The following is a 17,680-nucleotide window of genomic DNA, read 5'->3' as shown; positions in this document are numbered from 1 at the left end:
GGACGTATTTGGTTGAGGTATTTCAGAGTTTTGTGGTTGGAATGGTTGTGATTCATAGTGGATTGGTTCGGATGGTGGAGGGTCAGAGGTGGTTGTGTTTGGGTTTTCTGTGGGTGGAGAGGTAACTTCTGGTTTAGGGATAGATTGTGTTGGCTGTTGAGAGGCCAGAGCACGGTGTTGGAGCTGAGCCAGGGTTGGGGAATGAGGGTCAGAGGGTTCAGTGTCAGATGAAAGTGTGTAGTAAGGTGGGGATTCTGGAGATGATGATGAGGAGGGTGAAGTGGTTTCGTTTACCATTTCTGCTTCTGAAATAGGTAGAGATGTGGTGGCAAGGTTGAATTTTTGAGAAGGTAGGTTAGATGGTCTGGAGGTTGAGGGAGGAGTTTCAGAGTTTGTGTATATGGGCGAAGGTTGAGGGATTGAGGAAGCAATTGGTTTAATTGTTACAGAAGGGGGGAGAGGTACAAACTTACCAGGGGATCCAACCAGAGGTACTGGAGGTCTTGATCCAAAAGATTCTCCTAGCTTTGCTCTCTTCGCCTGCTTTGCCTTATCAGATGGTTCTCGTGTTCTATTCATGAAATCTGGAGGGAATTCTGGCAACCAGTCTAAGGTGAAGTCTGAGATATCTACTCCTTATTTGCGCAGATCATCTAAGTAGTACATGACTACCTCTGGAGGGTCGATCTTTGAGTATAGATAGAGTCCATTAGGGATCTTCCTCTGATCTTTAAGAGCTTCCCAGGAGGTGTCCAGAGTTGGTTTGACCCTTACTTGATTTATAATTCCCATGCTCTTCAGATTGCGCCCGTTCAGAGGTCTTCCAGTATCTATCATCACATCTTCCATGAGTCTGAACTGTATCAGATGGTCCACGAGACCGCTTTCAATCAGTACATCATAAATAAGCCTCCCCAGAGGAATGCAATGTATGGTCTTCATGTTGTTTCTGGTATCTCTCACGGAGTCTTTGAGATATTTGAAGAGTAGTGCAGGAAGGCAGAGCTTCAGACCCTTGTGAATGCAGTACAAAATGCACTTCTGGTCTGTGTTGATGTAATCTGAGGAGTTGGAGGCTGAGTGATGATGGATGGTGCCTAAGATGATATTCAGCCATACCCGGAGGTTCTGATGCAGTTCCTTGTTCTTGGAGTGCTTGCCTTCAGCGCTCTGTTGAAAGATTGTAGGGTTTATATCATGGGACAGATACTTTGCCCTAGGATTGATGTTGCAAATACGTCTTCCTCCAGCCTTCTCCATGCCCAGAAAAGCAGCAATAGATTTTTCTGCGATCACCATCTTGACTCCCAGAACGTAGGAGACGATGTAGTGATCGTCAGTGTCAGCGAATCTCCAAAATTCTTTTACCAGATTTGTATAGACTGGGCCATAGAGACATTGAAAGTAGTTTTCCCACCCTTGCTTCTTCAATTTCATCAGTGAGGTCGGCGCAATTTCTTCTCAAGTTGTCAAAATCTACCAATGTTTCACACAACACTTCCAGCTTTTCAAAGGGTGTTGCAAGATGGATATAAGGCTCACGATCAAGAATGTGAGGTTCTTTGTAAATGGGAGTGGAGACGACGCCTGTGACTGCTGGGTTTGGATGGCTTGAACTAGGAGCTTGCTCATTCGAGTTCATCTGTTGAGAGAAGTTGTACACATACTATTGTTGAGAATCCATGAAGATGTTGATGAGCTTGAGATGAACGTTGAAGAACTTGAGTTATCACTGCAGAAATTCCTTGAGAGAGAGGAAAAGTTAGAGGGAGAATGATTACAGCTCATAGATGATGTCTAATCCCAAAATCAGCACACTGCTCGAGGAGATCTCAAGAGACTGTTTCTTGATTACTGCTAGACAGCTGTCTAGAAGTTCCAAGGTCAGACGCATGATGCTCCACGTGTTACTTTATCTGATCTTTTAGGAATACCAAAGGGTTTGTTCCTTGAGATTTCTAACTCAGATGACTTCTAACTGGTAGTAGTATCAGAGTCAGATACAGAATCCAATTGTTTTCATCAGAATCTTATTTTGCTATCTCAGAGGCACATTTTACTCAGGACAATTTTGAATGTTCAGATTCTTTAAGATAAAGGAGAATCTATCTTCAGCAAGGGGTTTGGTAAAGATGTCATCCCATTGATGGTCTGTATAAATAAATTTTAACATTACTACCCCTTTCTGAACATAGTCTCTAATGAAATGATGTTTTATTTCTATGTGCTTAGCTCTAGAGTGCAAAATAGGATTCTTACTTAAACAGATGGCAGCAGTATTGTCACAAAAGATAGGAATGTTACTCTCAAATATTTGAAGATCCTCTAGTTGATTCTTCATCCAGAGCATCTGAGTAGTGCATAATGGTGCTAAAATATATTCTGCTTCTGCAGTGGACAAGGCTATGGTTGATTGTCTTTTGTTGGCCCAGGATATCAGATTCTTTCCCAAGAGCTGACAATTTCCAGATGTACTATTTCGTTCCATTATGTCCCCTGCGTAATCTGCATCACAAAAACCAGATAGTCTATACTCTGATGTTTTCTCATGCATCAGGCCCAAGTTAGGAGTTCCTTTCAGATATCTGAGTATTCTCTTAACAGCTGTTAAATGAGATTCTCTGGGATCTGATTGGAATCTGGCACAGAGACAAACACTAAACAAAATATCAGGACGTGTAGCAGTCAGATAGAGAAGAGAGCCTATCATACCACGATAGAGCTTTTGACAAACCTTCTGACTAACTTCTTCTTTTTCAAGAATGCAAGTTGGATGCATGGGTGTCTTAGCAGGTTTGCATTCCGCCATTTCGAATTTCTTCAGAATGTCTTTTATGTATTTACTTTGATGAACATAGGTGACTTCTGAAGCTTGATTGATTTGAATTCCAAGAAAGAACTTTAGTTCTTGCATCAAGCTCATTTCAAATTCTGCCTGCATTAGCTCAGAGAATTCTTGACATACAGAGGAGTTAGCTGAACCAAAAATGATGTCATCAACATATATCTGGCATATCATGAGGTCATTATTAATGTTTTTACATAAGAGTGTAGAGTCAACTTTCCCTCTGATAAAATCATGTTCCAGAAGAAAATTACTTAGTCTTTCATACCAAGCTCTAGGAGCTTGTTTTAGTCTGTATAAGGATTTCTTAAGTTTAAAAACATGTTCTGGACAATTTGAATTTTCAAAACCTGGAGGTTGATTGACATACACTTCTTCTAATATATAGCCATTAAGAAATGCGCTCTTGACATTCATTTGATACAGTTTGATAGAATGATTTACAGCAAATGAAATAAGTAAGCGAATAGATTCTAACCTGAAGACTGGGGCAAAGGTTTTATTGTAGTCAATGCCTTCTTGTTGACTGTACCCTTGAGCCACCAGTCGAGCTTTGTTTCTGACGACTTCGCCTTTCTCATTTAGCTTGTTTCTGAACACCCATCTGGTTCCGATAATGTGAGTGCCTTTGGGTTTAGGAACAAGATCCCAGACGTCATTCTTTGAGAATTGATCTAGCTCTTCTTGCATGGCTAGAACCCAAACGTCATCTTGAAGTGCCTCATCACAGGAAGTAGCCTCGATCAGAGATACTAGTCCTAGAGGAGTTTCTTCAGGTACCTTGAAGGTTGACCTAGTTCGGATAGGTTCATCCTTGTTTCCCAGAATCAACTCTTCAGATATGTTGGGGCGACTTTTTGATTTCTTTGGGATCGCTGGGGCTTTAGTTCCTTCTGAACTTTGTATATCAGATGCTTCTGGTGCTTTGATCTTCTCGTCAGAACCTGCAAGAGTAATCTCCAGATCTGCAAGTTTCTCAACTAGCTTTGACTTTTCAGGGTCAAGCTTATCATCAAATCTGACGTGAATTGATTCTTCCACAATTTTGGTTTCTGTATTGTATACTCTGTAGCCTTTAGAGCGTTCTGAGTATCCTAACATAATACCTATTTGTGCTTTTGAATCAAACTTGTTTAGATGTTCTTTAGTATTCAGAATAAAGCAAGAGCATCCAAAAGGATGAAAATAAGAAATGTTGGGTTTTCTTCCTTTACACAGTTCATAGGGAGTCTTCTCCAGAATAGGTCTTATGGAGATTCTATTCTGAATATAACACGTTGTAATTATTGCTTCAGCCCAAAAGTGCTTAGCCACATTTGTTTCATTGATCATGGTTCTAGCCATCTCTTGGAGTGTCATATTCTTCCTTTCTACAACTCCATTTTATTGTGGAGTTCTAAGGTAGGAGAAATCATGGGATATTCCATTAGAGTCAAATAATTCTTCAAAAAATTTATTTTCAAATTCTCCACCATGATCACTTTTGACTCTGATGATTTTAGAGTCAAATTCGTTTTGCACTTTGGAACAGAAGCTAGTGAATACAGAGTGAGACTCACTCTTGTGCTTTAAGAATTTTACCCATGTCCAGCGACTGAAATCATCAATAATAACTAGTCCATATTTCTTCTCATTGACTGATGCTGTTTTCACCGGACCAAATAAGTCAATGTGAAGAAGTTCCAGAGGCTTAGAGGTAGAAACAATATTTTTATTTTTAAAAACTGATTTTGAAAATTTTCCTTTCTGACATGCTTCACATAGAGCATCTAAAGAAAACTTCAGCTTGGGTAGACCTCTGACTAACTCGAGTTTATTTAGCTGAGATAACTTTCTCATGCTAATATGACCCAAGCGTCTATGCCATACCCATTGCTCTTCATGAACAGACATTAAACATTTTACATTTTGTTCTTTTAAATCCGAAAGATTTATTTTATAAATATTGTTTTTCCTCTTGCCAGTGAATAGGATTGTTCCATTATTCTGCATTAATCCTTCTACATAGAGAACATCAGATATAGGGGGAAAAGTACCATTACCAATAGTTCCAGAGCCTCTTATCCTTCCTTTCTGATTTCCTCCGAAACCTACGAATCCAGCATCTTTAAGTTCCAAGTTTTGGAACATATACTTTCTTCCTGTCATGTGTCGCGAGCATCCAGAGTCCAGGTACCATGACTGGTGTTTTAACTCTGTTGCATAAGATATCTGCAACATAAACAATCTTATCCTTTGGTACCCAGAATCTTTTGGGTCCTTTGTGATTAGTTTTCCCAAAGTTTCTTAACACTTTGGGTTTTCTAGCATTATCAAAGCGTTATGCTTGTGTATGTGTATAGTGATAGGAAAATGGAGATTTAGGTTGGTCATTAGTAGAAGTTTTATCTTCACTAGGATCATACCCAATTCATCTTCTATTGTTCTGATTGACCCCATAAATCATGGATGCCATTCTGCTTCTCTCTATCCCATTGTTCAGAAACTTTTGAAAAGATTTTTCATATTCATAAATTACTGTGTTTGAAGTTTGTGGAGCTTGAGATAACGCTTCTTCAAGTTTTAAACATTGTTTATTTGTGGAATCTCTTTCTAGTGTCAAAATTCGGTTTTCATCTTTTAGGTCTGAAACTGTTATCTCAAGTTTACCACATTCTTTGAGAGTTTCTTCAAGCACCTCTTTAATAGCTTTAAATTTTTGTATAAGTTTCTGATATGAGTTTAGAGTTTCAGATAGACATGATTCAAGTTCAGATCGAGAAAGGTCAGAAAATACCTCTTCGAATTCAGATTCTCCATCTGAAGTATTCTTGGAGGTGGTATCCATGAGTGCCACATTTGCCTGTTCATTAGAGTCTGATTCTGATGAATCAGATCCACTGTCGTCCCAGGTAGCCATCAGTCCCTTTTTGGTTCTGAAGGAATTTTTCTTGAAGTTCTCTTTTCTGGAGATTTCTTTCTTCAACTTGGGACATTCGTTTCTGTAATGACTTGTTTCTTTACATTCATAACAAGTTACATCTTTGTTAGATTTACCTTTTGAAGTTGATTATGATCGATCTCCTTTGGATCTTGGTTTTGTGAAGTTATTATTCCTTTTTCTCCAGAGTTGTTTTACTCTTCTGGTTAAAAGGGATAATTCTTCCTCGTCGTCAGAATCTTCCTTTTCAGAGTCATCAATGTCTTCTTCTTCAGCCTGGAAGGCTTTGTTTCTATCAGACTTGCGCCTTTCTGATCTGGACTTTAGTGCTACAGACTTGAACTTCTTCTGAGGCTCATCTTCCTCCAGTTCTATCTCGTGACTTCTGAGTGAACTGACGAGTTCTTCAAGACTGATGTTGTTCAGATCCTTTGATAGTTTTAAGGCTGTGACCATGGGTCTCCATTTCTTTGGAAAGCTTCTGACGATCTTCTTGACATTGTCCGCAGTTGTATATCCTTTATCTAGCACTTTGAGTCCTGCAATTAAAGTTTGGAATCTAGAAAACATTACCTCTACAGCTTCATCGTCCTCCATTTTGAAGGCTTCATATTTCTGGATTAGAGCCAGAGCCTTTGTTTCTTTGACTTGAGAGTTTCCTTCGTGAGTCATCCTCAGGGAGTCAAGTATTTCTTTAGCTGTTTCCCTGTTGGTGATTTTTTCATACTCATTGTAGGAGATAGCATTGAGAAGTATCGTTCTGGATTTGTGATGATTCTTGAATTCACGCTTATGATCATCTGACATTTTGCTTCTGGGAATGGTAACTCCAGCATCTGTTACAGGTGGTATGTAACCAATTGTGACAATGTCCCAGAGATCAGCGTTGTAGCCCAGAAAGAAACTTTCAATTCTGTCTTTCCAATAATCGAATTTCTCTCCATCAAAGACATGAGGTTTAGCGTTGTAACTATCTCTTTCATTGGTGTTGGCCATAGTTTTTCTCGTTTTGGATCTCTCTACAATGTTTTAAGTGTTTGATTAGAAAATCAATAACAGAGTCGAAGCTCTGATACCAACTGAAGGTGAGAAAAACAAGAAAGGGGGGGTTTGAATTGTTGAAAAATAAAAGTCTTTTTAAGGAATAAGAACACACCGAATTTTATACTGGTTCGCTTAGAAAACAAAGCTACCCCAGTCCACCCGGCCAAGGTGATTTCACCTTCAAAAAGGACTTAATCCACTAATCTTGAAAGATTACACAACCAATCGTCTAAGAGAATAATCTCTTAGCCCTCTCAAGTATACAGACTGCGCAGAGTCACTTGAGGAACAAAAACAATTTAGCAAAATAGATTTGTAATGTAAGGTGCTTCTAAGAGTAAGCAAGTATTACAGTAAAGTATTAGAACAAGAGTTTTTCACGTAAGAGCAGCAGCTCGTGAAAAAAAAGAGAGAGAATATGAATGACTTTTTTGTGCGTTGTTGTTGTATCTCTCAGTGAGGTAGACTGTCCTTTATATAGTAGTGAGAATGACCGTTGGAGTGATGACAGAATCTTGGTCTTTGATGAGCATTCAATGTCATTACTTCTGTGTTTCTTTCTATAACCATTTTGTCTCCCTGATTAACTTCTTTCTTAAAATACTTCCTTTCCATAGTGAGAATTCTTTCCGTTACTCTTTCTGGACTTGGTGAATCTTCATCAGAGTCTTGTTGTATCAGAGTCATTCTTCAGAGGGTGATCACATCTGAATTCATTAGATCTTCTCAGAGTACTAGTCTTCTTGAACATCAGATTCTAAGACCAGTAGTTGTTGGAGCTTCTGGTTCTTTTTACTGTCTTTCTTTGATCAGAATCAGAACTTCTTGGACGTACTTCTTCCTTAGCAGTGTCTGATCTTCTAGCACTTTGTATCTGACAAGTGTTTGTATCTGATAAGAGATAAGAGTGCTTCGTTACTATTCAGGGTCCAGCATACTTGTTCAGAGTCCTGCATACTTAGAAAAAATCTCATTAGAGTGCCATTTTTGTTTTCATCCTTTGTTATCATCAAAATCTTGGAAATCTATTGTAGAACCAGTTTTATTCTTACATCTTCTAACACAGTTAAGTACATGATCAATGGTCCTCCTTCAACTGGAGGAGACAAGATAGGAGGTTCAAGAAGATACTCCTTGATGTTGTCAAAAGCTTTCTGGCAGTCTTCTGTCTAAACACAACCTCGATCTTTATGGAGAAGCTTGAAGATTGGCCCACATGTGGCAGTTATGTGATATAAAAACTTGGAGATGTAATTCAGATGCTCGAGGAATCCTCTGACTTGCTTTTTTATCTTTGGTGTATGCATCTCTTGAATAGCTCTTACTTTATCAGGATCTACCTCGATACCCTTCTGGATGACAATGAAGCCCAATAACTTTCCTGAACGGACACTAAAACTACATTTATTCGGATTCAAGTGGAGTTTAAACTTTCTCAAATGTTGAAACAGCTTCAACAAATACTCAACATGATCTTCTTCAGACTTCGACTTAGAAATCATATCATCAACATAGACTTATATATCTTTGTGCATCATTTCATGGAAAGTGTAGGCATGGCTCTCTGGTACATTGCACCAACATTCTTTAAAATGAAAGGCATCACTCTATAGCATAATATTCCCTAGGGTGTAATAAATGTTATCTTTTCCATGTCCTCGGGTGCCACCTTGATTTGATTATAACCAGATAAACCATCCATAAAGGAGAAGGCATTGAACTTAGTTGTATTATCTACCAATATATCAATGTGTGGTAGAGGAAAATCATCCTTTGGGCTAGCTTTGTTCAAATCTCTATAATCGACATACATCTGAACTTTGTTGTCCTTCTTTGGAATAAGCACAATGTTGGCCACCCATTGAGGATACTCAAAAGTAACAAAGAAACTAGCATCAATATGCTTTTAAACCTCCTCTTTGATCTTAACAGCCATATCGGGATGATTTCTTCTTAACTTCTATTTAACTGGCGGACATTCTAGCTTCAATTGTAATCCATGCTCCGCAATATCAGTATCAAGACCTGGCAAATCTTGATAATACTAAGCAAACACATCCATATATTCTCTAAGAAGCTCTAGCATTCTCTTATTAACGTTTGGACAAAGTAATGCCCCAATCTTGACTTCTTTCTTGTTCTCTTCAGAACCCAAATTAATCACTTCCAATGACTCTTTATGAGGCTTAATGGTATTTTCCTCATGCTCAAGAAAACAAGAAATCTCATCAAGAATATCTTCAACATCCTCTTCTTCCATTTCAAACACAGGGAATTCAAAGTTGGAAGAGGGCATAGGGTCATTGTTTTCAATGTGTTTAACAATCAATCTGCACAATTATTTTATGCTTAACTTTAGAATATGAACAAATAAACGCATATTGTATGCAGATATAAAAAATGATTATTATCTTGGTTTTTTATGTTACCATTTTTTAGAAAAAGCAAAAAAAAAAAGAGAAAAATAACATTTTACTAATGATGATAAAATTTGACAAGTGAACAATAGAGGGAACATCCATAGCAGTCCAATTCTGGCACATCAATTTGTGTGTCACAAAGTTAGGCGCTTCTTGTTCTTGATCATATTCCAGGATTGCAACAGCAGATTAATCTTTTGAATGGCTGAAACCAGCACTGTGAAAAACTTATTGAATACGCTTCAAATCTCTATGGGTTAAGCCAGACGAGAAGCCTAAACCAGCTCTATTTTTGTTCTCAGTAAGTTCAATAATTTGACCTTATCCAACAGATTGATCATTCTCCATAACTTATTAGGCATATTTCAAAGAAGTCACGGATGCCCCATTCTTCTTAACAGGCTTATCAACAACAGAAAGATCTTGGATCGAAGTCCTACGGTTTTGTCGGTATCAATATACGAGAATGAAGAAAGATGACTTACCAACATGGCCTGCTCGCCACCCATAATCACTAACTTTCCATTTTTCACAAATTTTAACTTCTGATGAAGGGTTGACATCACTTCCTAAGCTTCGTGAATCCATGGACGACCCAGGAGACAACTATAGGCAGGATGAATATCCATCACTTGAAACGTACACTACGCCAAAAACTGGAATAGACAGCGCACCTTAGAGGGCGCTTTCTTAAAGAAGCGCACTCTAAAGTGAAGAGAAAAAATAAGGAGCGAACAATTGGAATAGACAGCGCACTTTAGAGGGCGCTTTTGTAACAAAGCGCCCTCTAAAGTGAAGCGAAAAAATAATGAGAAAATGGAGGGACACCAATAGAGGGCGCGTTTATGAAAGCGCCCTCAAAGGGTACCCTTAGAGGGCGCTTTTAAAAAAGCGCTCTCTAAGTCCATGTACAATTTCCAGTTTATAAGGCGCTTTTGGAAAGCCTTAGAGAGCGCTTTTAGAAGCGCCCTCTTAGGCCCCCTTTAGAGGGCGCTATTTTGACACAAGCGCCCTCTAAGGTCAAACATTAAAATTATAACATATACTGCATGTCTCTTTATTTTCCCTCTCTATATGCTATTTCATTTACGTAACTGGGTTTTCTCTCTACTGCGATTACTCTCTACTGCGATTACTCTCGTCCTCCGTTCGTTCTCCCTCCCTCACCGTCGTCGTCGCCGTCGCCTTTTTCTGCTGTTGCGTTCACGTTCACTGAGTTATCTGCGTCCACCGTCGCTGTTCACTTTCTTCTCCATCGTTACCGTCACCTTGAAGGTATTTCTCTTCTCCATCGTTACCGTTCACTTTCTTCAGGTGTTTGATTAGGGCATTTTCTAAACTGAGTTTTACATTTTGTGCATTATGTTGATTAATGTTGTTTAGGGCAAACGAGCACTATATGGTGTTCATGAGCACCTTGTTGTAAGGTTTTTTATTTCTGATTGAAAACTGATGTCATTTGGAGTGTGTTTGAGCTTGTGCTTGGATGTTTGATGATTATGGATGCAAGTTTGTTCATGTTCCAAACACCATAAGTTTGCATTGGTCTTTTGTATGCAGTAGGTGTGTGTGAGTTTGTATTCAATAATGATAAAAAAAGAGAGAGTTTAGATTGTTGTAACATGAGAGAAATGGAAGGTATATGAATGTGTTTTTTGTGTAGCTTCACGAATATGGTCATTGTCTTACTTGGGTCTTATTGAATCATTTCTATATTACAGATAAAATGGCTAACCAAGACGATACCCATGACGCGAGTGGATCACGTAACAATGTTGAAAAAGAAATCAAACGAGGATTGACTGTTATGAAGTCAATCATTCGTGCAAGAGACAAGGGTGAAAAATTTGAAGTACATTGGAGTGCTGAAGACCAACTAATTGAGCCTAACGGTTCAATGTTGGCAAGTTACATTGGTTTCCTTGTTTGACAACATATTCCGATTACATGTGATAATTGGAGAAGTCCGGAATTGAAGGTTGGCAAAGAAAAAATATGGTCCGAGATACAGGTACTTACCATATATTGTTATATGTTTTTTTGTTGACTATTTGTTGACCATATATTGTTATAATATTACTTATAATAACACACTCCATGTGTATGTTTTTTAGAGATCCTTTCACATCGATGAAAGCCGGCAAAAATATTGTATTCAATTGGCCGGAAAAAGACTCTGAGGATTTCGATCCTTTTTGTCCAACAAATTTCTCAAGGATGAGGAAGGAAAATTTGTTGAAGCAGAACGGCCAATGAAGTATGCGGAGATTATTTCAGCCGAAGAATGGGATAACTTTGTCACCAAACGAAGAAACGAAAAATTCCATGTAATGTCTATTTATTATGGTATTATACAATTGTTAAGTTACTTGGTTCTAATATGCCTTAAACTTTTTTATCCAGGAAGTAAGCGACAAAAATCGGAAAAGGGCATCAAAACCCGCGTATCCGTACAAAAAAGGGCGTACGGGATATGCACGGTTACAACAAAGAATTGTGAGTATATTCAAATGCTATGAGCTTATACATTGTCACAATATGTTATAATTGATGATCTTATAATCTGATTCAATGTGTAGCTAGCCGAGGAGAAAAGTGACGCAACATCTCTTCCGGAGCACGTATTGTGGAAGGCTGCTCGGGTTGGGAAGGATGGGGATGTCGTTGAAGCGGTTCAAAATATTTATGACGAATGTGTAAGTATATGTAACATTATTTCTTTAATTATATCGAAAATTTTGTTAGACATATAATTCATTTTTAATCTCCTCTAATAATATTTCAGGAGACTTTATCCCAAACCTTACCTTCAACCGAGGTCCAGGATTGCAGGAGCGTACTTAGTCGAGTACTAAATGTTCCTGAGTATTCCGGTCGTGTGAGGGGTAAGGGTTTTGGTGTGACTCCGTCGTCATTTTATAAAAAACCAAAAACAAAAAATCCTACCAACAAAGAGGTGATGGAGACCTTGGCGGAGTTAAGGGCACAAGTACTCGAACTGCAAAAGGAGAATGCAAGGTATAGAGAGGAAAGGTGCGGTTCCGAGCCAAAAGATACTAGTGACCGAGCTAGTATCAATTGTCAACCGAAATTTCCCGAGGTAATTATATATGTTATTATGAAATTAAAATAGCACTTTTTTACTTGACACATATACACGTTAACAATAACATTTATTATTGGTTTAGGGAATTACACCTTGTCAGCTGTATCTATCGTCACCAACTTATCGCATAGTTGGCAAGGGAAAAGTGCACAACACTTCGGGTGAATTACTTCACCATAATCCCCTCCCGGTGGGATATATGAAAGTTTCGGTTGACCTTGTATTAGATACGGACGCGCTTCTACCATTACCTGACGTTGTTTCAGAGACAACGTTGATGCGAGAAGCAGTCGGATCCTTTGTTGGATGGCCGTCAGATCTAATTTTCCCAGATGCCGAGGTATATATGTTCTAAATGATTATGAATATTTAGTATTCACATTTCAATTCAGCTACAATTATGATATTTAATCAATCCTTATTACATGGTAATGTTAGACTCCTACAAGACCCACACATAAAGCTGGTAAAGGGATTTCAAGACGCATCGAGTCGGTTGCATCTCAAAAAGAGGTACAAATATATATACCCATTGAATTATATACGCAACGATTCTGTTGCATCACAAAAAGTCATGATTTAATTTATATGAATTTTTAGGTTCCCGGTCGAAAGTTGAAAAGCGCTGGTAAGGATATTCCAGCGACGTCCGGGACAAAATCTCAAATTATGATGCGTCTTGAGAAAATGGTGGAAGAGTCCGATATTATGCACGGCGCCATCCGTAGTGTAGATTTTGATGAAGGTGTTTTCGGAATTGCTCATTCCGAAATAATTGCAAAGGAGGACATGCAACAACTTTTTGAACACGAAGAATTGGGCATCGCTGTCATTAATACATACATATGGTACTCCGATCAATCTATTATTTACTTAGTTGAACAATTTATTTACACATTTCAATGAGTAGTCTAATGTTTATTATGTTTCTATTTAAGGTATATGTATGACACATTGATGCGGGGAACTGAATTGTGTAACCGTTTCAATTTTATTGCTGCTTCCCGTATCAACACAACGTTAATAACGAAAAATCCAACATCCGTAAAGAATGAACTAGTCGATAGATTTATGGCGGCCGGCGATAATACTACATCCAGTTTGTATTTTTTACCGTTTAATTCTGGCAACGGGTTAGATTTTCTTTCTAATAATTTCATTCTAATCTATGTATATCTTTTACGTAGAAAATTTTCATGCATCTAAATTTTTGTTTTATTTTACAGTGGTCACTGGGTGTTGGTTGCTATGGATCTTTCGAGACTAATGGTGTATTATCTCGATTCGTTATCGGGTGATTGGAGTAAATATCCGAGTATGAAGAAGACGGTTGACGCGTAAGTGAAATTCCCCTAAATATTCGTGTGTATTTGTATATTTAATTATGTCTGTCAGATTGATCTCAATATACGTTTTTATTTTGTTAGGGCAATACTAAAATTTAGATCGAAAAAGAATTATCGTACTAGGAAGGACATTACCTGGGTCAGAGTTCAGGTATATATTAAGTATCTTATTTTTTGCTTATAATAGTGTTTGTTTTTTGCTTATAATAGTGTTTGTAAGAAATTAACTATATATATATTGTTTGTTTTTCTGTGTAGTGTCCTCAGCAAAACAATTCGGTCGATTGCGGATTTTTTGTATTGAGATTTATGAGAGATATCATTGCGTTGAATCGTATAGACATCCCAAAAATGGTATGGAATAATAACTTAGGGTTTATTTTAATATTATTGGATATTTCATCTAATTTGTTACTAAATCATGAATATGTTTTATTCTCTTAATTGTAGTACTTTGACGAATACAAATCTTACTCAAGAGCTCATTTGGATGAAATGAAGGATGAATTGTGTCAATTCATTATTGATCAAAGAATCATATAGCTAGGTTGTATATTGTTGTACATATATGTATGGAATGTTGTTGTTGTATGTTGTTGTTGTATATATGTTGTATATTGTTGTTGTACTTTTACTAAATCATGAATATGTTGTTGTATATTGTTGATCAAAGAATCATATATTAATGTTGTATATATGGAGGATTAATGTTGTATATAAATGGATTCATGTTGTATATATCAATGGATTAATGGTGTATAACATTGGATTAAAGGATGAAATCAATATGAATTTTACACTTTTGGAGCATGCGAACAGGTTCCCAATTAAATACCCACTGTTTTTCAAACAATTTTTTTTAAAATAACTAACACTTTAGAGGACGCTTTCTGTAGGAAGCGCCCTCTAAACAATTTACATTGACAACTTTAGAGGGCGCTTTCTGTAGGAAGCGCCCTCTAAACACTTTACATTGACAACTTTAGAGGACGCTTTGTCCAGAAAGCGCCCTCTAAGGTGGCCCTTTATGGACCACTCCAGAGGGCGCTTTTTTCTGAAAGCGCACTATAATGTGGCCCTTAAAGGGCCACTTTAGACAGCGCTTTCTCCAGGAAAACAAAGCGCTGTCTTTACCTATGCCAGCGCCACTTTAGAGGGCGCTTAAAAGCGCTGTTATAGGCCAAAATAAGCGCCCTCTTTTCCCTTATTTGGCGTAGTGGTAATCTGAAAAGAGCACGGACCTATCTTTATTGGGAGATCAACCTCTCCAAGAACAGTTTTCTTCGAGCCATCAAAGGCTTTCACAACAACCCCACTAAACCACATCGGAGCACCTTGATAAGAGAGCTTGGATAGAGTAGACTTTGGCATAACATTCAAAGAAGAGTCGGTGTCAACCAGCACATTGGACAAAGCATCTTCTTGGCAATTCATGGAAATGTGCAAAGCCAAATTATGATTCCTCCCTTGCTCAGGCAATTCTTCATCACTAAAGCTCAAGTTGTTACACGCGGTAATATTGGCCACAATGTCATCATATTGACCAATTGTCACATCCTAATCTACATAGGCTTTCTCAAAGACCTTCTGCAAAGCCTCTCTGTGAGCTTCTGAATTCATCAGTAAAGATAAGACATATATTTTGGACGGGGTATGCAATAATTGATCGACCACATTAAATTCACTTCTCTTAATCAACTTCAGTACTTCATCATGATCAGATTTCTGGTTTACACCGTTGAACTGGCCAGACTGCACAATAGGAGTTTCCACCTAGGCTTGCTTACCCACTGAAGCATATTTAATTCTTTTAGGATCCACAGAAGCAAAATACACGACTTCTTCGGGTTACACTGCTCACATCAGCAATATTTACAACAGAAGAAAGGGAAGGGATAAGAACTTCCTTTCCATCTTCCAACATTGTAGCATTGTATTTGTAAGGAACGGCTTTGTCAGATTCATGGGGTATAGGACCCGCCAGACGAATAACCAAAGGATAAACTACATACTTTTGGATATTGTAAGCAATCACAATTGGTTCTGGGATATCGAAATAGAGAATTATGACATTCACACCATTTTCATCTTCATCCCTATTTCTAGTAATCTTAATAAGATTGATATCTAGCATCTCTTATAAATCTCTCTTTACCACAACACACCCTCGAAGGTTTCTCGAACAGATATGGCAAGAAACATGATTGTGCTCATAATGACTCAGCTCGCACAAAGTCGCATGCATCTCGACCAAGGATCTTCTAATCAGATTGACATCAAAAACACGGTACTTTCCAGGACATCCCTCAACCATATTTACAGTTGCACCACCGTGTTTAAGCGACGGATTGGCTTACACATTAGGACCAGAGTCTTCAAAAGACAAAATACCACTTCGCACTAGGCTTCTCACCTCAGCTTTCAAAGTAAAACAGTTTTCAATGTCATGACTGGGTGCACCTTGATGGAATGCACAATGATGATCAGAGTTATACCACCACCGAAGTTCCTTTGGAATAGTTGATGGAGTTCTAGTTTGTACCAAATTCTATTGTATCAAAGCAGGAAGTAATTCCATATAGGACATCGGAATTGGATCAAATTGCGCTTGTCTTTGGACACGGTTCTATTGATTCTGTTGATGAGTACGTTGTTGAAAACGTGGTTGATAATTTGGTGTTACTTGAGCAGCTAGAACATGATTAATAATTGGGGTAACTGGCGCTACATGCTGATGAGTGATGACATTGATTGCTTATCGGAGACTTCCTTTTCTTTTCTTGCGGAATAGCATTAGCATTATGTTCCTTCTTCTGGGGCAAACCATTCCCATATCTCTTGGAACTGCCAGATGAAGCACTCTCTTTTACCAATCGTCCCTCACTGACGCCCTCTTCTAGTCCCATCCCCATGTTTACCATCTCAGTAAAATCACTGGGAGCACTTGCAACCATTTGGTCATAGTAAAATAGACTCAAAGTCTTCAAGAAAAGCTTTGTCATCTCTTTCTCTTATAATAGAGGACTGACTTACGCGGCAATCTCGCGCCATCTTGGCGCATACACTTTGAAAGTTTCCTTATCCTTTTGGGACATAGCACAGAATTGATCTCGGTCTGGTGCCATGTCAACATTATACTTGTAATGACGAACAAAAGCTTCACCTAGATCGTTGAAAGTATGGATCTGGGTGCTATCAAGTCCCATGTACCATTTCAAAGCAGCACCAGTCAGACTGTCTTGAAAGTAATGAATCAATAGTTATGATTATCAGTTTGAGTCGACATCTTGCGAGCATACATCACCAAATGACTCCAATGACAAGAGTTACCCTTATATTTCTCGAAATATGGTACTTTGAACTTATGAGGAATCTTCACATTAGGAACTAAGCACAGATTATGAGTATTCTTTCCAAACAATTACTTTCCCCTCAAAAATTAAATCTCTTTTTGCATTGCTTGAAACTGATCTTGAAATTCACCCATCCTTTCATAGACATCAACATTTTCACTTTGATCAGGATGGAAAATAGGTTCTTCCACATAAGGAGTAGCATGGACCACAGGAGGTGATACAGACACGACAGGTTAAGCAACGAGAACTTCAACAGTTGGTTGATATCCTTCTGGCACAAAGTTAGGAGGCATACTCCAGGGGAAACCATGAGGCATTTGGTGTTGCGGAGCACTGACCGGAGCCACAGAAATGGGCACAAAAGTGATTTCAAAAATCACAGTCCTTTGAAGTGGAGTCTGGGGAGGAGGAGGTTGATTCTGAGCAACTACCAGAGCTTCCATCATAGCAGTGAGCCTTTCGAAACAATCCCTCAAAGTAATCACTTCTTCACGGAGTTCACAATTTTCTTGCTCTAAAGGATCCATCTTCTTCAGTTGATTAGAACGAGTGTTGTACTGGTGAGACAACTTGTCTAAATGAAGACCAAGGAAAAGAAGAAATAATACACCTGGCAAACTCACACAAAGAAAGACCAAGATGC

Source organism: Lathyrus oleraceus, chromosome 7 (genome assembly GCF_024323335.1).
Source record: "Lathyrus oleraceus cultivar Zhongwan6 chromosome 7, CAAS_Psat_ZW6_1.0, whole genome shotgun sequence".
Taxonomy (NCBI): Eukaryota; Viridiplantae; Streptophyta; class Magnoliopsida; order Fabales; family Fabaceae; genus Lathyrus; species Lathyrus oleraceus.
The sequence above is the reverse complement of the archived record's forward strand: the minus strand, read 5'-3'. Positions refer to the sequence as shown.